Here is a 27,940-nt window from a genome sequence, read left to right as displayed (position 1 = left end):
CCAATGCAAACCTGGGGAGAGAGTTTGTCCAAGTTCTGTAGACTTCCAACAGCTCTGCCCGCCTCTGTTCCTGCATGCTTCCTTCTGTCTTCCTAGAATGATCACATTCCTTCTGAGTCAGCAACTCGAACATGAAACCATGAAACCTCTCTCCTCCCATCAAAACTTACCTGTCTTGGGCCCTATTTACTCAGCTTACTGCTACATGAATGGCCTTCTGGTTTCTGGTAAATGAAATCCAGCTGTGATGTTAATAGCGAATCATGGTGAAGAAAAGTAGACACGGAGGGGCCGAGCACCACTCCGTATCTGAGCCTGAGGACCCTTTGCTTTATAGATGGGGAGACTGAGGCCCAGGGGAGGGGCGAGGGGGACTTAACATAAAGGCGTTGGCTGGATTCCCAGTCATGGCTCTCTAGGGAACTCTACTAATTCCTGGGTTATCTTGGCCACTGGGATTCGAACTACAGCCCTGTGTGTGGGCACGGCACTTTACAGAATGCATGCCTTTTCCCTTAGGTAGTCATCTTAGCAGCTCTGTGAGGGTTCACTGCGTCTCAGAGAGGCCGGTTGCATGCCCTGATCACACAGCCAGTGGCTAGTGGCTGGAGTACAGGTCTGGCTGGTCCCCAGCGGGTGCAAGGTGCACTCACTTGCTGGCTTCTCTGCCCGCTGGCAGCAGCCCCGGGTGTATACCAGGCTCAATCTACAGGATCTGTTCCCGGCTGGGACAGGCATCCCGAGGGACCACGGAGGAGACTGAGCCAAGGAAGAGGCCGAGCTTCCTGGGCAGCAGTCAGGGGAGTATGGGATCCAGAGGCAAGTGATGCAGGCCAGGCCCACACAGCAGGACCTGTGAGCACAGGCCCAACTCACAGCCCAAAGAGCAGGACTGCCTGGGCCACCATGGGATGGCCAGGGCCTTCTGCCTGCCCACTCCCCTGCCCCACTGGCCACTCGGCCACATCCTCCCCGAATGCATTTCTGGGCCCGGACTCAGGGCAGCAGCTTCATTCAGCAGTGAGCCACCCACATTTACAATGTACACACGTTCACACACTAAACTCTCCCACTCCTCCCCCACAGACGTGGGCGTTGCCCATCCTCGCAGATCACGTGAGCTTGTTTGCATGCCTTTATGACACAAATGCTCCTGAATTTCTCTCGTGCTCCTTCTATCTTAAACAGTCTAGACAGTGGCACCCCACAGCAATCAAGAACTTCTGCTCTTAAATCAACTATGGGGTTCAAATCCAATCGGTGCTATTTAACAACCATGTGTCTGTTCAATACTTAACCTTTCTGAGCCTCAGTTTCTCATCAATAAAATGGGGATGCTAGCAGTGTTAGGATTAAATGGGAAAATGCGTGGAAAGCACTGACCACAGGACTCTTCCATCTCATTTCCCAGCTGCCTGTCGGGCAGCCTTGGCTCCAGGTGCACCCCCCCCAACTGGGTATCTCCATGCCTTTGCTCACTCAGGCCCCCTGCCCACAGCGCCCTGCTCTTGTCTCCACACACACACCTGCCCCCTCCTCCAGGAAGCCTTAACGTGCCCACGGGTGTCATCAGTGCTGGTACCATAAGGACATTGGAAGAGAAGGAGCTTTACATTGGCATCTCTGCCTGTGAGTTGGGGGATTTAGAGCTGACTCGGAGACGTTGTCAGGACCGATGCTGTGTCCGGCGCCCCCTTTCACAGAGGGGGAAACTGAGGCCCCACGAAGGGGAGGTTGTGCCCGAGTGCTCACAGCGTGTTGGGGCTGGAACCCAGAATGCCTGCCTGCGGATGCGTGGGGTTCAATGCTACCACCTCCTCCTAGGAGACGAACCTCCCCCCACTGCCATGTTAACTGAGGGGGTGGTCTGCTTCTCTCAGCAGGTTTGAGGGAGCGTGGGCTGGGGTGGAAATGAAAGGTGGAAGCTGGGGGTCCCCCTGGTGAGCTTCTTCATCAGCTGTATGTGTGAAGAGGAGGCCCAGAGAGGCTGAGACACATCCATCACCCGGACAGGGGCTGAAGCAGGGACCACAGGCAGCCGTGGTGAGCCCAGGAGAAAGGCACAGCTCCATAGCATGCTGCTAGAAGCACGGTCTCCACTGCCACCTCTTTCCTGCAGCCATTGATTTATTTCTTCATCATACCCTTATTGGGAAAAGCTGAGAACGTCACGCCTCCCGGGGAATTCGCCCCCCGCCTTCCACCCCTCCCCAGTTCTCATGCACTGGCTGCCGTCTGGTGACATTAGCTCACCAGCTTGCAGAGTGCTAATGACATTTTCATTTTGCTGGCTGGTGAAATGTGGGCTGGGGTGTGGGGAGCCCGTGGGCAAGTGGGGAGTTGCAGCTGCGGGGAGAGGTAGATATGCTGGGTTGGGGACCCACGCGGGTCCAGGAAGGCAGAGACGGGGATGGACAGTGGGAGCAGCGGGCATGAGTCACTGGCGGCATTGAGAGAGTTTTGTCTAAAGACTTGCCGAGGGCACAAAGCGGCTCCCCCTGCAGCACTCACAATACCCTCCCTTGTGTCGCCTCCCTAACATGTACTGAGTGATTGCTGTGAACCAAATGCTCTGCTGGGGCTTCACAGACTTACGAGTGTCATTTTCGCTCCCTGCAATCCTCAACGAGAGATGCTTTTACAATCCCTGTTTTACCGAGGAGGAGACCGACGCTCTGAGAGGACACCTGACTTCCCCAGGGTCTCCCACTCCTGGAAAGAGTTTGCCCCAACAAGTGACCGAGGTCCACCTGCCTCCAAGCCCATGCTCCCGGCCACCGTGGGTACCACCTCCCATACCTTGTCTGGGCTTGGACGAAGTCAGGAAACAATTCTCCATTCTGGCCTGTGACCACCATACCTGTCAGGCAGGCAGTAGACCCTGTGCCCAGGCTGCTCCAGGGGTTGCAAGTCTGTCGACAACAAAGGCGGGTGTGGCCCGGGAGAGAGCACCTGGCCCTGATGAGTCAGGAGAGACCTGGGGTTTAGGCCTCACTCTGACACCAACTTGCTCTGTGACTTGGGGCGAGTCACTGCCCCTCTCTGGGAGTCGGTCTCCTCACTGATAAAATGAGGCCATTGGTCTGGCTGGATGGAGCATCCCAGGGATGCATTTTCACACGAGGGAGAATCTCTCCACCAATGCGCGTGAACTCTCAGAGTTTCCTCCCACTCAGACATATAAAATTTTGTTTCACATCAAAGCAAATTGGGAAATATGTGTCAAGCCTCCCGCTCTGCAAAGGGCACCGTGCTAGACACAGTGGGTGTGGCACTTGCGTATTTTTATTCAGGACATACACACACAGGCATATACATATCTTTGTGTCTTGGAATGTTTTGCAGGCAAGTTCAGCTGGGACCTAGACGATGGCTCCCCAGTCCTGATGCCCAAGCCCAGGCTCCTTCTGGCTGCCCCTACACACTCTCTCCTCAGGGCCCGGAGCACATTTCAAAAAACAGAAGAGACCTCGGGCAGTGTGAGCAATGGCGTCCCCCCCACGAGGCAGTCACAGCTGGTTCTGCTTGTCTTGACAGGTGGGCGTCTCCTGGACAGCCCCGAGCTTGCAGGGACCAGACCTTCCGACCCCATCATCCAAGCTACGTGAACCCTTTGAATTTGAACTTCTAAAAACGTGGGCACAACCTTTTTCCAGACTTCTCCACGCAGGCTACCCAGGTAAGGGAGCTCAGTCTGTACAGCACGGGGTTTGATGCTGCTTTTGCTGTTTTTGTTGTTGCTAATAGCAGCCATCATCATGGTTTATCACCCTGTCCTGTTTTATTTCCTTCATTAGCAGGAGAACCCAGTGGTTAAGGCTTTAAAGTCCAACAGACCTGGGTTCAAATCCTGAACCTCCAATTACTAGCTGTGTGACCTTGGGCAGGTTTCTCAACCTTTCAGTGACTCTGCTTCCTCCCCGGTCAAATAAGGAAGCAACAGCACCCACCTCTTGGGTTTGTGGTGAAGATAAAATGAGGTGATATATGATAAGTGCTTAGAACAGGACACGTAGTAAGCTCAGAGTGCAGTAAGCATTAGCTGTTACTAATAGTATTCCTGTGCTCATGACAATCCGTAGTTAATTCATCCTCACGTTGATAGGCTGCCTCCTGCACCAGAATGTGGACTCCAGAGGACAGGAGTTTGTCTGTTTTGTTCTTAGTTGAACCCCCAGATCCCAGCAGAGTAAACTGGCTATTATTTGCTGAATGAATAAATGAGTGAGTGAAGCTGTTTTACCTATATTATGTAGAATCCTCAGGACAATCCTTGAAAGTCCTTGCGTTTGTTAGGATAATCATTTGGTTGCATGTGAACAAAAATGCAAAATAAAAAAGAGACAGGTTGATTTTTCTCTAAGGAAAATTCTGAGCTAAGTAGATTCTTTGATACAAAAACATTAGGGGCCTAAGTTCCTTTTGTCCAGAGGCTCTAATCATCGCTTGTCTACGTGATCCACGATGGCCCATGCCAGTCTCTCCATTCTGGTCAGCAAGAAGGGGGAAATCAGAAAAGGAGAGGGTGCTCCTTCCTTTAAGAGGGTGCATACATCACTTCCTGTCAGGTCCCATTGGCCAGAATGTAGTCATGTGGCATGCCTAGCTGCAAGGGAGGCTGGGAGATAGAGTCTTTATTCTGGGGGACCATCTGCCCAATTATCATTCCCTTACGAAGAAAGGAGGGGCAATGGATACTGGGGCACCCTCTGCCTTGTCAGATAAGATGTCAGATAAGACGATATCGCCACACTTTTTTCATCCTCCCTCCCTTCTTCCTCACCCCCAGTCACCAGTGGTCTTTTTATTGCCTCCTTTCTTTTTTGCCTTTTCCAGAATGTCATCTAATTGGAATCATACAGTAGGTAGCCTTTTCAGACTGGCTTCTTTCACTTAGTAATATGCATTTAAATTTCCTCCAGGCCTTTTCATGGCTTGAAAGCTCATTCCTTTTTATTGCTAAATAATGTCCCATTGGATGTATCACAGTTATTTTGTCCATTCGTCTATTGAAGGAAATCTTGGTTATTTCCAGTTTTGGGTGATTATGAACAAAACTGCTATAAACATTTATGTGCAGGTTTTTGTGTGGACATAAGTTTTCAATCAGTTGGGTAAATATTTAGGAGCATGATTGCTGAATTATATAGTAAGGGTATATTTAGCTGTTTAAGGGACTGCCAAGCTGTCTTCCAAAGTGGCCGTACCATTCTGCATCCGCACCAGCCGCAAGTGAGAGTTCTTTTTGTGCCATCTCCTCACCACCAGCTGGTGGTGTCACTTTTGTCAATGTTTGTCCTTCTGTCAGGTATGTAGTGGTATGATCCCCACTTTAAAGTTGAGGATCCTGGGCTTCCCTGGTGGCGCACTGGTTGAGAGTCCACCTGCCGACGCAGGGGACACGGGTTCATGCCCCGGTCCGGGAAGATCCCACATGCCGCGGAGCGGCTGGGCCCGTGAGCCATGGCCGCTGAGCCTGTGCGTCCGGAGCCTGTGCTCCGCAACGGGAGAAGCCACAACGGTGGGAGGCCCACGTACCGCGAAAAAAAAAAAAAAAATGTTGAGGATCCTGAGACTTAGAAAGGGCAGCTTGCCCAAGGTGATACAGCAGGTAAGAGATCCAGGAACTTTCCCCACCTGCTTGGCAACTGAGCACAGTCACACCCCACAGCCTCTGCCCATAGCAGGTCTCTCTGAGGCCGTGGACCAAAGCCATGGGGTAACTCTTCCCACTGCAAGCTCAGGAGTGACTGGATTCCAGGCCCCTTGTTCACTATGTAGTGTCTGTTTCTCCCGGCAGAACTGAAGTTCAGTGAGCAGGACAAGGAGGGATGGGGGCAGAGTGAGTGAATTTGAGCCCGGACTGGAGGGGTCTCACTAGATCAGCCAAAACAGAACCTAGGCGGGGCCAGACAGCTGGGAAGGCTAGGGTATAGGTGAGCCCAGCAGGCTGCTGGCCTGTGCCCAGTCCTTGGGTCTGAGGGGAAGGCTGGAGCTGCTGCCCAGGTCAGAGGAACCAATGATGGGCCAGATGTGAAGGTTGGCTGCAGGGGGAGACAGGGTGAGGGTGGTGGGGTGAGATGGGGTGATGAGAAGCCAGGCAAAGGCTGAACTGAGGTCAGATGCTGCATTGTTTGGAAGCCAGCACTCAACTCAAACCTGATTAAGCAAGAAGACAGGCAATTTATTCGTTTTTTATTGGTTTCCAATATAGTGGCAATTGGGGGCCTGTTTATTGGTGTCCAAAGTTCAGATAATGCTCAGGTCTGTGCCTTCTGCTTCTCTCCTTGTGGGTTTCAGTCCCCAGTAAGCACTCCCCACGTGGCAGTGGCCAGCAGCTCCAGACTGACATCCTACTCATTGCAAATCCAGTGAAAGGAGAGCTTCTTTTTCCCAGGAGTTCCTACAAAAGTCCCAGAGTTGAAGCTTATTTGCTGGCCTTGGGTCACATGACCATCTCTGACCAATCATTGAAACCAGAAGGAAGGACTATGCTGATTGACCAGACTTGGTCAGTGTTGAGGGGTCTGTGTTTGTCGGGGGGGTGGTGTATGGGTGGGAGGAGTCAGCCTGAACGTGTGAGAGGGCTGGTACCCCAAAGGGAAAACCAGGTGCTATTTTCAGAAGAAGGAGGAAGGAATGTTGAGCAGACAAAACAACACGTGCTCCATATCGGAGCCATGGCAGGGGGTAAGGGGGCTGATTTGTCCTGAATGGGTCCTTCCTATGGCTTACAGCAAAGGGATAGCCTCTCTCTGACAGGTGCACCTCGGTTTCAGTGGATCTGGTATCTGAAAGCCTGATTTACACACACACACACACACACACACACACGATGTATCTGCAGGTGATGCTTCACTTTCCAAAAGCATTGCCCCAGGAAGTCCTTTCCATAGTGAGTCCTCATGCTTCCTAGCAGCCACCCCACTATTTCAGTCACTGCTTATCTGGCCGCTTTGGGTTGTCCTCCACTTGCTGGGAGGGCCTTTTGCTTTCTTTACACCCCACCCTCACCCCGACTCCCTCATCGCTGGGGAAAGTTCCTTGAGCCACTTTAGCATTTATTTGTCCTAAATGGCCTCCCAGAAGACCTGGCCTATGAGGCTCGGAGCAGGGCCGCAAGCCTCCCCTCAGCCACCACCTTCCTGGGGCCTCTCCGAGGGAAGGGGAAGGAGAGGAGGCCGTCACTGGTCAAGCAGAAGCGGCCCCAAGAGTCCGCTCGTTTGCAGGCCAGCCTCATAGCCCCAGCTGACATCCACCGGGAAAGCTCTGTTATGCATTTAGGGTACGGTGTATGATTTCATTTGAAAAAAGATTGCTCTGCAGGAAAAAAAATGGAAAACCGCAGTGTATGTTGCTACCTCCCAGGCAACTGTGGCCAAGTGCTTTGTCAGATCTGTCCTTTGTTGATTTCGGTCAACCACAAACCTCCTGGCCCTGCACCCATGTCTCTCTCTCTCTCTCCATCTCTCTAGCCTGCGAATTCTGCAGCTCTGACTCAGCATGTAGACCAACTCAGCGTTCAGCACCACCCTGCCTTATATGGGATGCTCACTGCTCTTGGGTCAATACGTATTAATTTATTTCTTCAGTCGTTGGCTATTGAGCGTGTACTGTGTGCCAGGCACTGTTTATTTGCTGGGGATTGGGAGTGGGCAAAGCCGAATGGTCGCTGCCCTCTGGGATCCCTGCTGTCTCCTCTGTGAGATCCACTGAGGGCAGGACCCTTCCTCTGGATGTGTTGCCCCCCACCCCTCATCCAATGCCAAACCACAGCTGGACTTGCTGGATGTTCATCACTTAATTATTTTCCACACTAGTTTTTAAAGCCCCCACTTATGACTGATGCTACAGAGACACTAGAATGATTTGGTCCTCACCCTCTAGGACTTAGAGTTTAAGATGCAGGTGGTGATGGGTCCTGGAGAGGGAGGGAAGGCCACAGTTTGAGATCTGTATGCAAACCCAGTCAGGGGTGTGCACGAGTCAACAAAAAGAATAGGCCAACCTCTCCACTCCCAGCCCCTCTCTGTTCATTCAGCAGCCCCTCAGAGACCACCGCTGAGAGCCCCTCAAGGAGCCAGCCTGTTATAAGGCAGACAGACATGAAAGTAAATCCTGTCATTCGAGGTAGAGAATGGGAGGGTTCAGAGCAGAAATATAAAGGAAGGCTTGGAGGTTCCAAGACCAGATCAAGAGGTCACTTTGGGGTGGTGACAGTGGTGGGAAATCAGGGAAAGCAGTGCATTTGAGCTGGGCTTTGAAAAGTGAGTAGGACATGAGACAGGCGAGGATGCTGGGGGAGGGGGTCCCAGGAGGAAGAAACAGTGAGAGCAAAGGCCTGGAGATGGGAGCCCTGGAGCTTGGAAGACTGTGCCAGGCAGGAAGTGAGATGAAGGCAGTCAGCTTCTTCCATGCAGTCCTCCAGGCTTGGCCACACAGGCCTGTGGCCATCTTCAAGGCTGCCTTAAATCACAGGCTAGGTTTGGAGTTGAGCGGCTCTTCTGTTTTCCCTTTAAGCCCAGGAGAGGGAGTTTTGGAGGGGCCCTTTAGAAAAGATGGTGCTGCACAGGGACCAAGAATAATTAATCCTCCCATCTCGAGGTTCTTTACAGAACTTAGAAATCGTTTTCACTTACAGTGTTGCAAGCAGGAGGCCTAGTGGCAGACCCTGGGCTGAAAGTAGGGGCACTCGAATTCTTGTCCCAGCTGTGTTACTGGTGACCTCAGCCTCCCTGAGCTGTGGTTTGTCCTTTGTAAAATGAGGGGGGAGGCCCCTTCCAGCTTTAAACTTTTATTCCAAGTTAGACCTGGGTGCCGATCCCAACTCTGCTAGTACTAGAGCCTTGGCCCTCTGAGCCTCAGTTTTCTCATCTGTAAGTTGGGGGTAATAGTACTCTGTGTCTCACAGGACTTATGTGAAGATTAAATGAAATAACTAAGTGAGATAATGTGCTTGACAGCACACCTGCCCAGAGGGTCAGTACTTTGTGATAGCACTGATGCTATTGGTATTATTATTATTTATATTTTCATTTTCATAACTCTGTGGGAGGAGTCCTCAACAGAGTCTTTGTGTAGGTGCCTGCAAGGCAGCCTAAGCCCATGTCCCCCAAAATTTGGTGGTGGGGCAGAGAGTCACACCCCTCCCATCTCCAAATGGGGGCAGAGCTGCCTTCCTCAAAACCACATTTCTTCATTCATTCATCAAACATTTATTGAGCACTTGCCATGTGCCGGGACCTCTGAAATGCACGTGGGATCCTATTGAATGGGGCACCCAAGCTGCCTGCTCTCGGCAGCTCAGGCTGCGCTTGGAGCAGCCTCTGCCTTCTGGCTGGCGTCATGGACACCGTTGGCCAAAGGAGCTCAGGGCCAACAGGAGTGCACTGAAGTCTGCAGACTGGAGCCCTGGGGAGAAGTCCCACCCTGCCTCCCATCGCTCCTGGGCCTTTGTATAACCCCTTCCTTTCCGTCTTGGAGCTAAGGGATGAAATGCCAGAGATCCCACCATATTTAGCTAGTTTCGCATTGTCCCTGAACCAACGGGATGGACTGGACTGCCAAGACCAGGCTCGGCCTTATGCAAACGAAGGCATTCGAGAGAGGAAGGCTACCAGCGAGCATGGACTACAGGGTTATGTTTTATTCTCACCGCCTGTAATGTTTGTTTGGATCCTGAATCGCAAAGGGTTTGGGGTCTTTCTGGAGGATGCAAAACTGGCAAATTGGAAGGTGCTGAGGGGTCCAATCTGCCTTGTGCTCACCTGGTCCTTTCCTGGTGGCCAAGGGCATCTCACCCACTCTGGTCTCCAGCATCCAGCACAGAGCTGAGCATGCCAGGGTTTGTAGTCAGGGATTGGTGAGTGGTTAGACAGGTGGGTGGATTACAGTGGATTCACTGTCATACACGCTTTCCTAGCCTTGGTCCAAATTTCCAAGGTGGTTGGTGACGCCAGGCCCTGGGTTTGTTTTTCTGTGACAATTTGATTTGGGCTCCTGTGCAAAACCAGTGATTTTCAAGCAGTGGAGTAGATGCAAAACGAATGGCTTGGGGGCCTGTCCGTTTCTCCGTTTCAGTTTCAGGAAGCAGCACAGTGTGTGCCCTGATCTAAGGACGAGACTTTGCCGGCTGTCAGACGCACGAGAGTTCAGACCCCTGCTCCAAGGCTGGGTGACCTTGGGCATGTTATTTAGTCTCGATCAAATTCTCTCTTCTCATCTAGAAAATGATGGCACTAATAGCTTCCAACCCATAGGGCTGTGATGAGCATTAGATTAGATAATGGGTGTTAAACCATGGAGCGGCGCTCTGGGAACATGGTAAATGCTCAAGAAAAGATGATGATGAGGTAGTTAATGACCCCTTAAGCTAATGGGCCATAAACTTCTCTCTTCCAAACAGATTTTTGCAGACTGCTTTGCATTTTTAAGACAAAAATTATTTTTGAAAGTTATTATTACAGAAGTAATGTGCTCCTTAAAAATTTCAATAATCTGAAAGGATTTAAATTTAAAAGCAGGGCTTCCCTGGTGGCGCAGTGGTTGAGAGTCCGCCTGCCGATTCAGGGGACGCGGGTTCGTGCCCCGGTTTGGGAAGATCCCACATGCCGCGGAGCGGCTGGGCCCGTGAGCCATGGCCGCTGAGCCTGTGCGTCCGGAGCCTGTGCTCCGCAACGGGAGAGGCCACAACAGTGAGAGGGCCGCGTACCGCAAAAAAAAAAAAAAAAAAAAAAAAAAAAATTTAAAAGCAAATGTCCCCCAACCCACCCTCTGCCACCTTCCAGCTCTTTCCCTCCACTTCCCCAGCAACACTCTCTTTGAATGTGGAGCTTCCCAAGTCTGGAACTTTTCTCCTTTTTTTTCTCCTTAAAGAGCAGAAGACAGGTACGCAGTCAGGAGGGGACAGTGGTCCTATTGGAGCCATGGTGGCCTGTGTGTCCTTGGCTCTGGTTTGCTCTGAGCCTTGAGGGTTTCCAGTGTTCTGTGTCCTGGAGGTCTTGGGCGGTGGCCTGAGGTGCCACATTCAGGCTAAGCTTGGAGTGAGAGGCTCGTAGACACCATGTCTGGCCATGTGCCCAGGCCCTCTCTTCCATCACGGTGCCCCAGGGCTCTGTCCAGCCCAAGCTTCCATGTTCCTGGTGAGACAACTGCTCGTCCCTAGCCACCTTCTAACAGCCTGCACTTCCCTGCCTGTGTCCTCTGCTGCCTTCCAGAGGATTCTGATGTAAGCTCAAGTTTGAGAACAACAGGCAGGTGGCTGGGGTCTAACACTATGATGCAGTCACACGTAGAAGGAGTGAAGGAACCCACGCTGGAAGGGGGAGGTGCTGGGGAAGGCTTGGATTATGAATGACTTAAAGGTGGACAAAGAAATCTGTGTGTAACTTGGGGGATGGGAGGGGGTTCCTGGCCAAAGGATCAGCCCATGCAAAGTCCCTGGGGCGTGGTAGAGCCAAAGCATTCAGGGAGCTACAAGTGGTGCTGCTGGAGTGGAGTGAGAAGAGGGTGTGGGGGAAGGGAGGGCGTAATCAATAGGCTTCTTGTGCTCTGAGTTTGGGCTTTTCCCCAGGAGCGCTGGGGAGCCATGGAAGGGTTTATGCAGAGGAAAGATAGTGGGGAGGATGGATGGTTGTATGGGGCCCCTGGACCACAGCAAGTGACAGGCTGTCTTCTGGAGGGCAGGGCTGAGCCTGCAGTGGATGGAGAGAAGACCCTGGAATACCCTGAGTCATGGAGGAGCCCTGCCCTGTTACTAGAACATTAGGACCTTGAAAGGATGCTGTAACTGTCTTGTACTGCATTGAGTCTCTGCGTTCATGCCTTCCACCCCGAAAGACTCTAGTTACTGTTTCTGGGGTAGAGGAGACTAAGGTGCCCCCTGCATGTCTGGGATCTAGGTCTGAAGTGAAGACACCAACACAGGTAAGGGCAAACAGAGATTCCTTCTGAGGGTGGAGCAGGGTGAAGGCTGGGAGGGGCCGGGAGGGGCCCTAAGGTGGATGACAATGGGGGTCAGGAGGGTCCCTGGCCTCCCCACCTCAGTGCTGGCTTGGGGAGCCCCCTGGAGAGGAGGTGGCAGGGGAAGCCCCCAGACCAGCCCCCTCCTCAGAGGCCCCAGCCTCTCTCAGTCTTCCCAGGGCCAGGCAGGAACCAGAAAGGGAGCTGGGGCCTCTCGCAGGCCAGGGGCTCTTGTTTGGGAAGGGGCCTCTGATGAGCTCATCCTGTGGTGAACCAGAGCTGAGAGGATGCTGAGTCCTCGGGGAGGCCAGAACCAGGGAGAGGGAGGGTGGGGTGCCCCCACGGGGCAGAGGTGCGGCAGGTGTGAAATAGGCCGCTGGCTAGAGAGCCAGACTGGGTCCCATTTGCCCAGCTGAGCAGCAGCTTTGGGGTGGCATCTCCTGCTTCCTGTGACCCCAATTCTGGGGCTAGTTCAGGCTGAAGTGCAGTTGCCTGGAGCCCGGTGATGCTTGCCATGGCCTGGCCTGTGTGTATTCAAGTATCATGTTAGCCCCAAGCAGCAATCAGTGGTGGTGTGTGGCAAGCGCTCAGAGGAGCTGTGGTTCCAGTGGAGGAGGTGCCAGCCAGGCCCTGCCCACTAGGTCCCCTCCCTCCGGGGCTCAGAAATGGTTCAGGCTTTTCTACTTTACCCTCAGTCCAGATTTAACTCTCAAGGAAAATGACCGGCAAGGATGTGTGGCCTCACAAACTAACTGGACTTGGGAGGGCTTTCAAGGTCATCTGTTTGGACTTCTTGAGAGTATTCATTAAGCCTCTGCTTACATACCTCTAGCAATGGGGAGCCCACTACTAAGCAAGAGATCAACATTCATTCAGATCACTCTGGAAGTTATTCTCCTTCTTTACATAGGCCCTGGGTTCAAATCTTACTTCTGCTACTTCCTGTGTGGCCTCAGGCAAGTGACGTAGCTTCCAGAGCTCTGGTTTCCTTTCACGTTAAATGGGTTTGATAAATGCCCACCTCTCATTTACAAAGAAGCTTAAACCAGACAGCTTTACCACCATGAGCAAGTCAGATCTTTCCACAGTGCATAGCCCTGGTGCCCAGACAGAGTTGCACAACTGCTGGTCTCCCAGCCCCATGGCCAGTCACATCCCCAGGGTGAACGTCCACCCCTCCCTGGCTCGTAGTAGGTGCTCAGCAGATGATTGGCTGCATCCCCTCCTCCCTCAAGTGGACCCACCGGTGTCTTACAAACAAGGTCAGGCCAAGTCCTTGGCTTTTATCTTAACTCAGAGACCCCGAACCACGAGGTGCCCTGAGCTGCCACCCAGTGCTGGTCACCAAAGGCTTCCAGGAGGCCGGTCTCCTGCAGGCCTCCTCCCTCATGCCCCCTCCCTCAGCCCCTCAGGCTTCTGCAGAATCCCACCTCCTCACATCACCTGGGCTTCACTGCAGGCTTTTAATGAGGTCGGCTAGTGGGTCTGTTCCATTTCCTCACATCTTACAGAGCAAAAGATAACAAGGAAGTGCCAATGTGAAGCCGCAGGTGGAGGAGACTGGAGGCGACCTCAGGCCTCGTGACCTCTGACCTCAACCTACTATTGCCATACTTCCCAAGGGGTGTGGGCATCACCCTCAACCACGCCATTGGTTCCTCTGGAATCCTGCTTTATTGGTGGGTGTTTTGTTTTTGTTTCTAACAGCTTTAGAGAGGCAAAATTTATGCACCATAAAATTCTCTAACTTTAAGGGTATGATTCAATGATTTGTAGTAAATTTTCAAAGTTGTGCGACCAGCACTACAATCCAACTTTAGACTATTCCCATCACCCCCAAAAGAAACCTGGTTCCTATTTGCTATCAGTTCCCATTCCCACTCCCTGCCCCAGGCAACAACGAATCTACTCTTCTTGGTCTCTATAAATTTTGCCTTTTCTGGACATTTCATATAAAGGGAACCATGCACCATGTGTGGACTCCTGTTTTTATAGCCTGGTGAAGGTGGGTGGAGACTATATCCACTCAGGGATGTGCCCATCTTCCCACAGCCAGCCAAGGCCAAGTTGTAAGTGTGCTTTTTTAGAGTTGGCAGAACTCATAAGGACACTGAGTGCAGTCTTTACTTCAGTGCAAGAAAGAAATCCTTTGTACCCAATCCCACGCTATGACTCTCTGACATCTGCTTGAATACACCCAGTGTCGGGCAGCTCACTACTCCCCCAGAGACTGAAGGAAACTTGCATATCCTGATCGTATGCTAAGTGCCAAGCTTGTTGATGTCTTTTTTTTTTTTTTTTTTTTTTTTGCGGTACGCGGGCCTCTCACTGCTGTGGGCTCTCCCGTTGTGGAGCACAGGCTCCGGATGTGCAGGCTCAGCAGCCATGGCTCACGGGCCCAGCCACTCCGTGGCATGCGGGATCCTCCTGGACCGGGACACGAACCCGTGTCCCCTGCATCGGCAGGCGGACTCTCAACCACTGCGCCACCAGGGAAGTCCCTGTTGATGTCTTTTGATCTTAGGTTCCGTCCTCTGAGAGGAAATCATTTTACAGCTGAGGAAATTGCACCTCAGAGGGGTAGAGGCACTCACCCAAAGGTAGGAAGTAGGGGAAACCAGGATTTAAACCTTGGGCCTCTCAGATTTCAGAGAGATGGGAGATACTTATCTTTGTATCAGGGTGAACTCTCTCCCTGTAACTGCCACCCATTGTTTCTAATTTTGCCAGTAAGACTCACACAGACCACCAACCTGGACATGGGGAGGTGGGAGAGAGAGTTAAGGAAGACTTCTTGGAGGAGGTGATGTCTGAGCTGGGACTTGAAAAATGAGCAGGAATTAACAGGCAGAGCTGGGTGGGAAGAGTTTTTTCCAGGGACTGTTTTAACTGCCAGCCCTTCTAATATTTCACAGCTGCTTGAGGCTGGGGAGAACTGTTGAAAATATCTACTCTTGCTGTGCATTCTTCCCCAAATATCACCAGTAAGTGGTGGTCCAACACAGTACTTGAATACCTTCAGGGCCAGGGAGCTTACCACCTGACCTGGGAACCTTTTCCATTGCGGAGTTGCTCTGGCTCTAGGCTAGGCTGAAGATGGCCTCCCAGTAGCCACAATCAGCTTGCAGCCACACAAGATGTGGTCAGTCCGTCTTCCCACCACCAGCCTTCAGGATGCTGAGCATAGCAGGCAGGTCTTGGAAGCAGCCTAAAAGTTTTGACTGAGATGTGCCAAGTTCCTCCATCCATTCTCCTTGATGTAGACTGTCCATGCTGCTCAGGCCTGGCCACCTACCTCTGGGATGCCCAGCCCATGCCCTTGAACTTGGAGGCAGTTTCGAGTAGTGGTTGAGTGTGGACTCAGTAGCCAATACCTGGTTCATATCCCAGCTCTGCCACTCCCCCAGGTGTGACCTTGGGACAAGTCCCTTAAGTTCACCATGGCTCACTGTTCATGTGTCAAATGGGATTAAGAATGATATTACACCTTATTAGTCAGCTAGAGCTGCCATAACAAAATAGCACAGGCTAGGGGCTTAAACAGCAGACATTTATTTTCTCACAGTTCTAGAGTCAAGGCGTCCAAGAGCAAGGTGCCAGTGAATTTGATTTCTGGTGAGGCCTCTCTTCCTGGTTTGCAGACAACCACCTTCTCACTGTGTCCTCACATGGCCTTTGCTCTGTGTGTGCACACGGGGAGAGAGAGAGAGAGAGAGAGTTCTGGTGTCTCTACCTCTTCTTATAGAGACACTAATCCTATTGGATGAGAGGCCCACCCATATGACCTCATTTAACCTTATTCATCTCCCTAAAGGCCATATCTCCAAATACAGTCACACTGGGGGAGTCACAACTTCAACATATGAATTTGTGGGGACACAATTCAGTGCATAGCAAGCACCAACCTCAGAGGGTTGCTATGAGATTGAGTAAATGTGTATAAAGCATTAAGAGCAGTGCCTGGAATGTGGTAAGAGCTATATTAGTGGATGCTATTATTGCCACATTTAGCATTAAATTCAGGGGTGGAAGAAACCCCTGTCCATCCTTGCTGCAAGTCTAGACACTGTGAAAACCTAACGAGAGACTTACCTGGTGGCGCAGTGTTAAGAATCTGCCTGCCAATGTGGGGGACACGGGTTCGAGCCCTGGTCCAGGAAGATCCCACATGCTGCAGAGCAACTAAGCCTGTGCGCCACAACTACTGAGCCTGCGCTCTAGAGCCCGCGAGCCACAACTACTGAGCCCACGTGCCACAACTACTGAAGCCCGCGTGCCTAGAGCCGGTGCTCCACAACAAGAGAAGCCTACACACCACAACGAAGAGTAGCCCCTGCTCGCTGAAACTGGAGAAAGCCTGCACGCAGCTACGAAGACCCAATGCAGCCAAAAATAAATAAATAATAATAATAATAAAAACCTAAGGGCTTCCCTGGTGGCGCAGTGGTTGAGAGTCCGCCTGCCGATGCAGGGGAAGCGGGTTTGTGTCCTGGTCTGGGAAGATCCCACATGCCGCGGAGCGGCTGGGCCCGTGAGCCATGGCCGCTGAGCCTGCGCGTCTGGAGCCTGTGCCCCGCAACGGGAGAGGCCACAACAGTGAGAGGCCCGTGTACCGCAAAAAAAACAAAACAAAACAAAACAAAACCTAATGAGTACACACATATAGTAATAGCAGATATTTACATTCAACCATAAAAAAGAAGGAAATCTCACCATTGCAACAGCATGGAGAAACCTTAAAAGCATTATGCTAAGTGAAATAAATCAGACAGAAAGACAAATACTGTATTATCTCAGTTATTTGGGGAATCTAGTGGAGCTGAACTCATGAACTGGAGATCAGATTGGTACTGGTGGGTCGAGGAAATGAGGAGATGTTGGTCAAAGGATACAAACTTCCAGCTACAAGATTAATGAATTCAGCAGATGTAATGCACAGCACAGTGACTATAGTTAAACACACTGTATTGTATACTTGAAAGTTGCTAAGAGAGTAGATCTTAAATGTTCTCACCTTAAAAAAAGGGAAAAAAACCCCAGCATCTATTTATTTCATGCTTACTATACCAGGCTTTCTATGTAAGTGCTTTACATAGCTGAGTTAAGCCTCACACCAGCCGTATGAGATAGATATTCTCGGTACCCCAGTTGTGCCGATGAAGAGACTGAGGCACAGAGGGGTGAAGTGACTTGCCCCAGGTCACACAGCTGTCAAGCGCCTAGTAAATTAATAGCATACAGTTATTTACTCAAGTAATATTCATTAAGGGCCATCTGGCTGTGCTGGGGGCTCAACCCCTGCCCTCCAGGAGTTCACAGGCTGGTGGAGGAGACAGACCCATGGGCAGGTAGTGGCAGTACCGAGTGCTGAGTGCTCTAATGGGGCGAACCCAGGGAGCTGTCATGGAGCTCAAGACATGACATCTGTGCTGTGGCATCTAGCATGGCCCAGGGAGACACCAGAGAGGGCTTCCTGGAGAAGGAAACATTTAAACTGAGATCAGGAAGAAGGTAGGAAAACAGCCTGAATGAGGAGCTGAGAGTGAGAGTGTGGGGTTGTTGGAAGCTTCATAAGCTGATAATGTCCATTCTAAGATTTTCCAGCGGTCCTGTGACAGCACAGGGGTTCTTTGGTGGCCCAGGGTCTCTGACATCACAGGATTTCTACATGACCGAGACTTCCTGGAGCAGCCCAACCCCCCATGGCAACCTAGGGGTTCCATGCCAGTTCAGGGAACTATATGGTGGCCCAGAATTTTTTCTGGCAAGCAAGGGACCTGTGTGATCCTGGTGCACAGTGACAGCCCAGGGATCTGGAAAATCCCAGGGGCACTGTGGCAGCTTCTGAAGGTCCCAGACATTTTCTGGGGTTCTGTGACAATCCGGGGATCGCGTGGCATCTCCAGGGTCCTGTAGCCTTGTTCTTTATGGCTTCAGAAAGAAGAATATGCAGACTCATAGTAGGCAAGTCCTTTGGGGAAAAGGAAACAGCCTGGAAGGGTCTATATCTGGAGGCTCATTTGCAAGGCTTAAGCAGGCAGCAAGGAGATGTGGCTGGAAGTCCTCGGCCTCCAGAAGCCCGGGGGGGGGGGGGTCAAGGAGTCTGGATTCCTTATGGTTTATTTCCTTCTGGAAAGCTGAAAATTAGCCACTTAGGGAGGTCTGCAGGGAACACTGTCCTTACTTGCAGGCCTGTGACTTGGAGAGGACCAAGGATGCACCTGTTGCCTGGATACGGAGGTACCGCTCCTTAGAGCCCTCCGAGCAGGTGCATCGTTCAGGGGCCGGAGGTTGCGGCTGCCCATGAGGGGGCTGGCACGCCTCCACTTACAGACACCAGCATTAGCCCCTCAATGGGCTCCTGTGAGCTGAGCCTTCCCAGACTGGCATCGCTGGGTTAATCCCAGCCCCACTCACTGCTCCAGATCAGCTGGGGGACCTGTCTGGGCCTCAGAGCCATGCGTGCAGAATAGGGATGACACTCCCGCCTGTTTCCCCGGGGGGTGAGGCATCGAGTGGGATGGGGGAGAGCCGTGTATGAAAGCATGAGAACACGCTCCTGCTTCACCACGGGCGCTGTGCGCTCCTGGACGAACTCCTTCATACCACAGGGCCCTCAGTTTCCTCATCTGTAAAAAGGGGGCGGGCCTAGCACAGCGTAGGAAACACAATAGTTTCTCAACCAATGCTAGGTCTACCCCAACTCCTTCACCTCCAACCAGAGACTGCAGCCAGGTATCCTGGGTGTGGGGAAGAGGGTGGTTCTCAAGCAGAAGAGCCCATCTGGCCCCAGGTAAGTCAATGGTTTTTGTGCCTTTGCCTCTGAGCAAAACCTCCTTTCTTTTTAACCCTGGGCAGAGCCAACACGAGAGCTACGTTTGTCAGGCACTGGGCTGAGAGTTGGACACTCATGACCTCATGTGGTCCACCCTACAACACTGTGAGATAGTCTTAGTGATCCCATTTTACAGACAAGCAAACTGAGGCACAGAGAAGGCAGCTAAGTTGCCCCAGGTCACCTGACAAGAACAGAACAAGCATTCGTGCCCAGGTTTGTCTTGATTGCAAAGCCTGGACACTAATCACCTCTCTTCCCAGGTATCCTAGAAACAGCCAGGGGAGAAAGAGAAAAATGATGAGATGGGAACCAACTGGAGAACTAGTTGAACACTTGGTGCCTGGGTGGGTACATTGTTTGTCCTTCAGGTCTAGGGCTGGCCTGTCTGGGTTTGACCCGGGCTGGCTCCGTGAACCATTTGAGGATCCCCAGCCCTCAACAGATTGGACCTCTCTCCTCTAGTGGCCCTTTTTTAGAGAAACTGCTGGTGGAGGATGTCAGAGACTCTGGTCTGAACAAGAACCAGTTCTGCTTGCACTTCAAAGGTCTTCCTCTTGGCAGGAGGGAAACAGACATCTCGTAACTGGGAGAGAAGGAAGGGTCTGGTGGCCCAGTGACCCATTTTGTTTTTCCAGCCAAGTGGGACTTGGCATCAAACAGGAGGGCAGGATTCATTTCCCCCACCCCCACTGTAGCTAGATCTGCCCAGGGGCTGGGGTCTCAGGCCCCATGAAGAAGGGGGACCCCCCCGGGGACCAGCTCCTGTGCCCCAGCCTACATTCTCCCCCACGGGGCCCCCCAGCCCAGAGCCAGCCTCTCTGATGCCACTGCCAAATACCAGACCACTTATCAGGCTTTTCCAGGGGAACGGTGTCCCCAAGCAGAGCTCCAAGCCTGCAGTTAGGAAAGCAGCAATGGGCTTAACTTTCTCTGGACTGTGGGCTTTTCAGTGGGGAGATAAGCTTGGTCTGGATTAAGCTGGAGGGTAAAAAATATTTACTCTGAAACAATACTCTGTCTAGGAGTGAATCTGGACCCTGGGGCTTCCGGGGCTCGGGGTCGCCAGGGGATCTGCCCTCTCCTGCCAGGTCCCCAGACGTCTTGCCTCCCTACCCACCGTCAGCCGAGCTGGTTCCACAGCCCAGTTCCCCCCAGGGCTCGCTCTCATTATGAAAGGAAAATGAGAAGAAGCTATAATGTCCAGTGCATTATTATCTGCAGAGCAGCTGGCCTGTGCAATTATCTCCTCCAATCCATATGACTACCTTGGGAGTCGGGCTTATTGACCTCTAAATAGATCTAGACTCAAGTCCCAGCTCAGTCACTTTCTAGTTCTTGACCTTGGGGAAGTGGTTTCATTCCCTGTGAGCCTCAATTTTTCACCTGTAAAATGGGAGTGATAATACGCGCCTCAGAGTGTGGTCATGATGAGCCGTGGTGTATATAAAATACCTAACCAGGCCCCTGTTCCCAGCAGTGCTTAATAAACGGTAGTTTGTTTTAGGAAATAGTAGTATTTCTGGTAATGTAAGCCTCCAGTAGGTGAAATCAGAGCTTTCGTTCAGTGGCAAAGCTGAGATTCAGCCTCAAGGCAACAAAGTCCTGGCCCCGTGTGAGCCCGGCCTCCAACCAACCAGCCAGGGAGGGGCCCAGGGCAGGAGCCGGGTGGGCAGGGAAGCCCTGATGGGGTGGCCTTTCAGACACAGCCTCAGGGTCCAGAGCGGGAGGAAAGGCCCCAGTGCTTCCTGTCCCCCGTCCCCTTGGTGGAATGACAACTGGACCATTCTCCGCTTCTACTCCCCGTGTTTCACTGCTTTGTGCCCCTGGAGGCTGGGAGCACCCTGGCTCATTCCTGAGAACAAAGACGGAGGTCAAGGCCATCTCTCCTACAGGGCAGGCTCTGGCTCCAGGGAAGGAAGGGGGAACTGAGAATCAACTAGTGCCTGCGCTGACCTCCCCCTGCCCCACTGCCCGTGCTGTAAAAGGAGCCCTTCTGGGTTCTAGTGCAAACTGTACCACCCGTGACCTAGCTGTGAGGTCTGCGGAGGCCCCCGCCCCTCTCTGGGCCTCATCCTCTCATCTCCAAAATGAGGGTCTCAGAAATAAACAGAACGTTAGCAGAAGCAAACACATATATATAGGATGGATAAACAATAAGGTCCTACGTATAGCACAGGGAACTATATTCAATATCCTGTGATAAACCATAATGGGAAAGTATATGAAATAGAATATATATATATATGTATAAATAACTGAGTCACTTAGCTGTGCAGCAGAAATTAACACAACATTGTAAGTTAACTATACTTCAATAAAATTTTAAAAAAAAAGAAACAGAAGGGACCACTGCCTATGCTGGAGAAATCGGGGAAGGTTTCACGGCTGAGGAGACATCAAGCGGGGCATTGAAGGGTGAGAAGAAGTTCTCCAGGCAGAGAAGAAAAGAAAAGGTATTCCAGGCCCAGGTTGCAATACTCACAAAGACCCAGCAGCTTCAGAGTGTGAGGTTTAAATGGCCCTTTTGCAATGATTTGTTTTAATTATATGAATAATACATGTTCCTAGTAAGAAAAAAAAAACACCTGAATATAAGGAATAAAAGAAAAAAAGTCACCAGTAGGCAGTTAACATTTGATACCGTTTTTAGCCCTTTTTAATACGATTAAGAAAGGGGCCTTTAAACTCCCTAATATATGGAGAATCTCAGATTCTAGGCAGACAGGGAAGAACAAAGAACTGTCTTCTGGAAGCGGAGCCAGGCTCCAAGCACTGGACAGACGGACAGTGTTTCCTGGGAGTGGGGACTGGGGAGATCACACCAGTGGGAACAGACGCACAGGCAGACACTCGGGGAAGCGGGACAGCGCCGGCGCCTGCTCCCCGCGGCCCCTCACGGGTCAGCGCCTGCAGCGGGACTGCCAGGGCCGAGGAGGGGAGGCCAGGGGAGGGTCTTTGTGAGCATGAATGAGGCTTGTGGGAAGGGCCAGCACTGCTGCTTCTGGGAAGCCCCTGCGCCTGTCAGCTGGCAAAAGTGGCTGTCCGCTGCCAAGCAGCTGAGGGGTTCCCCGTAATGGCTTAACTGTGGTTTCCTAAGCTGTCTGGCTGCAGGCTGGGGAGGGGCCCAATGACACTGTGAAGTCACTGCTGTGATATTGCCAACTCTTCGGCGCCACCTTTAAAATATGGTTCATCTTAATGATCAGGGGCTACGAGGGGGGTGGGCAGGGGCGGGGCGGGCGCCCAGGACAGCTGGCCTGAGCTGGCAGCAGTAGGTCAGCCTCGGCGTGGGGTGGTCTGTTCACTCCTCGACCTCCAGGTCCGAGGCCAAACTTGAGGTCTCTTCCTGAGTAGCTCCACATCTTCCTTGGACTCCTGCCTCATTTCTCCCAGCCCCCCACACCAGCGACTTTTCCCCAGAGGCCTTGCTCAGGCCCTCCTCACCTACGTGATGTAGTTAAAACAGCCCACGGTGGAGCCCCTGCCCACCTGCCTCTGTCATCCTGGGCAGTCTGGGCATCTGGGGTCCCTGGGGGCATCCCAGAGCCTTGTGGATGGAGCAGGGGGACACAGTGACCACTGCAACCATCGTCACCTTGGCTATGAAAACAGGACGGGGTGTTCCATTTCCTTCAGGGACCCTGTGAAGTCTGTTAACAGTAATTATGAAATTATAGGGAATTCCCAGTCCTCCTAATTAGTGTTAATACACGCTGGATGAGCTAGTCATGGGAAAATAGACGTCTTTGTTTGCGTTCTCGAAATTAGACCACTGCTTCTGCCTTTAGGTGTGATTCAGCTGCGTTCTATTCTCTCGCCCCATCTCTTAGTCCTGTACCCGGCATCGTGAACGTACACACAGTGTACACGCCCGCCGACCCTCATATTCACTGTGTGCACACACATATACACGTACACATACGCACACACACAGCAGCGCAACAGACTACAAGTCTTTGGATGCTGGATTAAGACATCATTTTGCAAAGCACACACCAAAAACCAAAGAGCATTTCAGCCATGTTCCCGGCCCTCTTTGGCGATACCACTGGAAGCCCCCCTCCCGTGCCATACCCCGGCCCCAGAGACCCCCGTGCGCCGGCCTCCCCAAATTAGACCGTATTAACAAACCATTACATGTTCCAGTTAGCATGGCAAGTGAACCTGGCTGGCTGAGCAGGGTAATAACGCTCTCCTCTTGCTGTTAACAGGCCGAGGCACATTTCCCTAGGAGGGAGGCTCCCCCCCGTCTGTTGGAATAATGAGATCTGTGCAAGGCTCTCTGCCATCTGAATCTGAGGCCAGCCTGGAGGAGGTTCCCTTTGGACCAAGCAGGAGGGAGGCAATGAGTGAGGTGATGAAACTAATATTTATTGTGCAGTGTTGGCTGTTGAACCTATGCTAGGATCTTCTACCTAGGATGGTGCTTTTTCAGCTGAGTTGTGGGTACTCACAGGGCCTGGGGTACTCCTCCCCAAGCCAGGGGGTACACAGAATCTCAGGATTAGCCCTGCGTGTCCTAATGGAACATCAATACACTCAAAGATTTGGAAGATTAATACCTTATATATATATATATATATATATATATATATATATGTTGTGTGTGTGTATGTGGTACGCGGGCCTCTCACTGTTGTGGCCTCTCCCATTGCGGAGCACAGGCTCCGGACACGCAGGCTCAGCGGCCATGGCTCACGGGCCCAGCTGCTCTGCGGTATGTGGGATCTTCCCGGACCGGGGCACGAACCCGTGTCCCCTGCATAGGCAGGCGGACTCTCAACCACTGAGCCACCAGGGAAGCCCAATACCTTATTTTTATATTAAAACAACTGTGGATATACTTTGCAATCAAATGAAAAAATTTATATAGATGGCATGAATACGTGAGGTGAAACAGGAGGTTTCCAGGCAATTATGCTCTCCCACTTTCTTCTCTGGGCTGGGCCCCCAGATTTCCAGATGAGTGGGGATAACAGGATTCCTTCTATAGCCACTGCAGAAACTGAGGGGGGAGAGTTTGTGAGGTTCTAAGCCATAGCATAATGCTGTGTGACGTTGGGCAAGTCACTACACCTCTCTGATCCTCCCATCCCTGAGCAGCACAGTGGAAATGGTAATAACACCTCCTCAGGGCCAGCTTCACAGGTGTGCAACCTGGGCAGTGGCACAGAGCCTTGCATTTGGTTTAATGCTCTGCTGCTGCCATCTTGAAAGTCTTAATAACTTTTGAATAAGAGACGCCTCATTTTTACTGGGCCCCACAAATTCTGTAGCTGGTCCTTCATCTTCTGATAGCGTTTTAGCAAGAGTTAAATCAGAAATGTGTGAAAGAGGCCATGCAGAGATTGATTCCTCCCTCCCTCTCTTCCTTCTTTCCTTCCTCCCCCAAACGTCCATTGAGCACTCACTCTGTGGCAGGTACTGTACCAGATGCTGGGATTCAGCAATGAACCAGGCAGACAAAGTTGCTGCCTTCCTGCATTCAAGGGAAGGAGGCAGAAGAAAAATAACTGGAAGAGAACTTTGTTGGAGATAAGTGTCAACAACAAGGGAATAGACGTGACTGGGGAGAGGAACTCTATGAGGTTGTTGGGAAGCAGGGTTGGGGGTGGTCAGGGAAGATCTCCCTGAGGAATTTGATCAGAGACCTGAATGAAGTGAAGGAATATGCCTGGTGGAATATCAGAGGGAGAGAGAGTCCCAGGCAGAAGGACCAGCAGGTGCAAAGGCCCTGAGGTAGACATGTGCTTACCATGTGGAAGAGATCAGTGTGGCTAGAGCTGGCTGGAGTGGGGTGAGGGAGGAGGTGGGTAGTCAGAGATGAGCTCAGCGAAGTGTGTGGGGCCTCGTAAGCTGTTGTGAGGATGCGATGGGGGTAAGTAAATGACTGGGGGGTAGACGATTCCTTCAACCAGAGCTGGTTGTTTCTGGTCCCCCGTGGTTAGTTAGTACCTGGAGGCCAGAATGACAGGGGGAAGGATGAAGGTGTCCCATTATCCTCTGGAAACCCAGAGACAAGTTGTCTCTGGGCAGGAATGAGTGGCAGCCTCTCTGCTGTTGGTGAGGGATAACTCCTGTCTTAGCTCTCTTCCTCCTCTGACTGGACAAGAGCTGTCCTGGTCCCAGGGCAGGGAGGCTCCATCTCTGGCAAGCTGTGTGCAATCAAAACCCAACCCAAAGGCACCCCGACGGTACCTGTGCCAGAAGAGCCCCCAAGGCGGCCACTGCAATGCATCTTCATAAGCTTTGTCCCCTTCCTCCAAATGAACTCCAAGATATGTAGCATGAATACCAGGGAGTGGGGCAGCCAGGCAGCTTCAGTCTCAGGTCCGGAGGACAGAGCTGGAAGCTGTCCTGTGCTGGCTAGTGGTTATGCAGACACCCCTACTCCCTGCCAGTGGCCTCAAGGCAGAGGACCACAGCTTCTCTTCCTCCAAGCTTTGTGACCCTGGGGAAGGGGTGTCTCTTCCCTGGGACCCCATCTCATCTGTAAATAGGGATACTAATAGTGACATGAGGATTAAATGAGAGGGCAGCCAAAGCACATAGAACATGGGAAGTGTTCCCTCCCTGGGACTTTTTGGGAGTTGGGGCCCAACCCGAGTGTCACCTCTGAGACTCTGCAGCTGGCCACAGCCCCCCTGAGAAGTGAACTGAAGAGGGCGAAACCATCTGAAGCCAGCGCATAATGCTGAAGCCCTTCAGAATATGCTGTGTGACTGGGGGCAGGTCCTCAGAGCTATCATCTTTAACATGAAAGAGACAGACTCTAGGACCTCGGGGGCCCCTCAAGCCTTGCCGTTCTCTAAGATGGGAAAGTGACGGAGTCCTCCGTGACAGCCCATCCACCAGGACACCACTCCACTCTGGTTGGGGGCAGCAGACTGCAGGCCCCACATACACCTGGTGGCCCTAGAGGGATGGGCCTGCAGGCTGGAGGCTCTGGCTGTCAGTCCTTCTCCAACAGGCCTAGGGCTCCTGCTACCGCAGATGGGAGACCGGACAGTGTCAGGCTGTTGTTACAAGCCTAGGCTCTGGAGCAGCCCTGCTGCTTTCTAGCTGTGTGGCCTTGAGCAAGTGACTTAACCTCTCTGAGCCTCAGTTGTCACAGCTGGAAAATGGGGGTAATAAGAGCATCTACCACATAGGGTTGCAAGAGCCAGTGAGAACCGAGTGTGGCCCATGCAGCTCTGTAGATGTGCAACACATCCTTATTGTTTGTTCTCTCCCGGTGAACTGGTTCCTCAGATGAGGGCGGGGTCCCTCCTTCCCAGGTCCTGGCTTCTCAGACCCCTGCCACCGCCCCTGAGGGCCAGTCCCCTCCAGGAGCAGCTGGGCAAGTATAACCTCGTGACAAGGACAAGACATCCTGGGAAGAAAGGGTTTCTTTGATCATCACTGATGAAGTCAGGCAAAGGATCCCTAAGTCCATATTTTGGAGGGAAAGGGGACCTTAAAGTGGTGTGAGGTAACTGAAAAGTAGCAGAGAGAAGGGCACAGCCCTGGGCTTTAGAATGCACACAAGTCAGCCTTAATCCTAAATCCTTCAGGGTCTTCATCCTAGTTTTCTCCTCTATGAACCAAGGATATTATACCTTGCAAAGTTGTCAGAAACCTTCAGTGGGATGTATGTGAAAATATATATTCTCCACCCAGGGCCCAGCAATGTGAGTGGGCCTTCACAGAGGCCCCGCTGTATGCCAGGCCCTGTTCTAAGCATACTCCATATTTCATTCATCCCAATTGACTGGGAAGAACTGGTTGCCCCAGGGCACAGCTAGGAGGTGGCTTATCCCCACCCCCATTGCCTCACTCGGGTAATGGCTCCAGGATTTTCTCTTACTGGAACATTGACCTTGGAAAGTCCAGTATGAGGCCTCTACAGAAAATGTTTCCCACAGGATCTGTTTTCCAATAACATTTACTGTTTAGAATTACACCCAGGAAGAGACAATTGCCGGAGTAATGGCCTGAGGCAAAATTCAGAACTATCTGGCCAACACTCACCTTAGCTCCCGGTGCAGCCCTGCTGCCTAGGTCTGTCTGGATGTGACCCAGGTCTGCACAACCGGTCAGGGACCTGGTGGCTCTGGAGTCACCTTCGAGGAGCTCAGAGGTGCTTGCTCAAGGTCACATGAGCGCCTGGGGTTAGGCTCAGACTGGAGCCCAGGATGGCCTCATCCTAAAGCCTGCTCTGTACACCCACCCCCCTCCCCATCCCTGTGGGGTCCCTGGGAAACCCCAACCTTGCCCCTTGAACTTGCTGAGTTTTCCTCTTTCTTAATTTTTGGGCAGCCATGGGGAAATGAAATACCTGCCACGTTCTTCCTTTTCTCAGCAAGGAGGCTCCCCCAACGGTCCTGAGGCTGCCTTGGGCAAGCAGGCTTTGTACAATGGTTCACATGTGCAGATCCTCTAAAGTAAACGTGGCCACTGCCCGCTGGGGCTCATACTCCCAGGGTAGGGCTAGGGGATCTACGTCCAGGCCCCCGATGAGGTGGGGTTTAAGAGAAAATGTTTCCAGCCGCCATAAGCTGGTAGCCTTCCACCCCTGCAGGAAGTGGTCACAGTAGTGTGTGTGTATGTCTCTGTGTGTGCACACATGTGCACTTGCATTTAGAGAGGGGAGAGAGCGCAGACGGAGTTGAGGCTCAGAGATGGAGAGGCAGAGGGGAAGCCTGGCACTCAGGACCCGAGACAGAGAGAGGGGGCTTAGTCCAGCCACAGAGCCAGCTGGTAGCCGTGAAGTCCAAAACCGAAGCCAGATCCCTGGACCTTTTATCCTTATATCCTCTGGGGTTGCAGAAAAAGTACCAATTTGCCTGATTGGAGCCTGGCCTGCAGTCCCCTCTGATAGCCCTCTTCTGAGCACCCCGTCCCTGACAAAATAGGGGACACACAGGCAAGTGGCACCATTGCTCTGTGTGCTCTGCAGGGCCGCTGAAATGCGTGTGAGTGGCTGTGTGGCCTCCTTCACCGCCACGCTCAGACACACCCCACGCACCCTAAGATCGGCGTTCACAAGGGGCGAGACCACCTGCCTTCCGCCCCCAGTGTCCTTGTTTCATCGGGGCCTTCTTAAGCCCCAACCCCTTTATTTTGCTGACATTTAGCTCTGGAGGCTACAGACTGGGCTGT

At 52.1% G+C, this 27,940-nt stretch overlaps 1 protein-coding gene across 5 annotated transcripts in view; it reads left to right on the top strand.

Moving 5' to 3' along the window:
• TSPAN18 (tetraspanin 18) overlaps positions 1-27,940 on the top strand; it is a 187,860-nt gene that overhangs the window by 120,400 nt on the left and 39,520 nt on the right. For 3 of the 5 annotated variants that reach the window (XM_060105396.1, XM_060105392.1, XM_060105394.1), the window contains exon 3: positions 3,538-3,679. The exons of 1 other annotated variant lie outside the window; for it this stretch is intronic. The gene's annotated coding sequence lies outside the window, so the exon portion shown is untranslated. Of the gene's footprint in view, positions 1-3,537; positions 3,680-23,010; positions 23,154-27,940 lie in introns of all 5 variants that reach the window. One more of the 5 variants, XM_060105393.1, reaches the window with a different exon arrangement.

This window comes from Mesoplodon densirostris, chromosome 7 (assembly GCF_025265405.1).
Source record: "Mesoplodon densirostris isolate mMesDen1 chromosome 7, mMesDen1 primary haplotype, whole genome shotgun sequence".
Classification (NCBI taxonomy): domain Eukaryota; kingdom Metazoa; phylum Chordata; class Mammalia; order Artiodactyla; family Ziphiidae; genus Mesoplodon; species Mesoplodon densirostris.
Note: the sequence above shows the minus strand (reverse complement) of the source record. Positions and strands in the feature narration are given on the sequence as shown.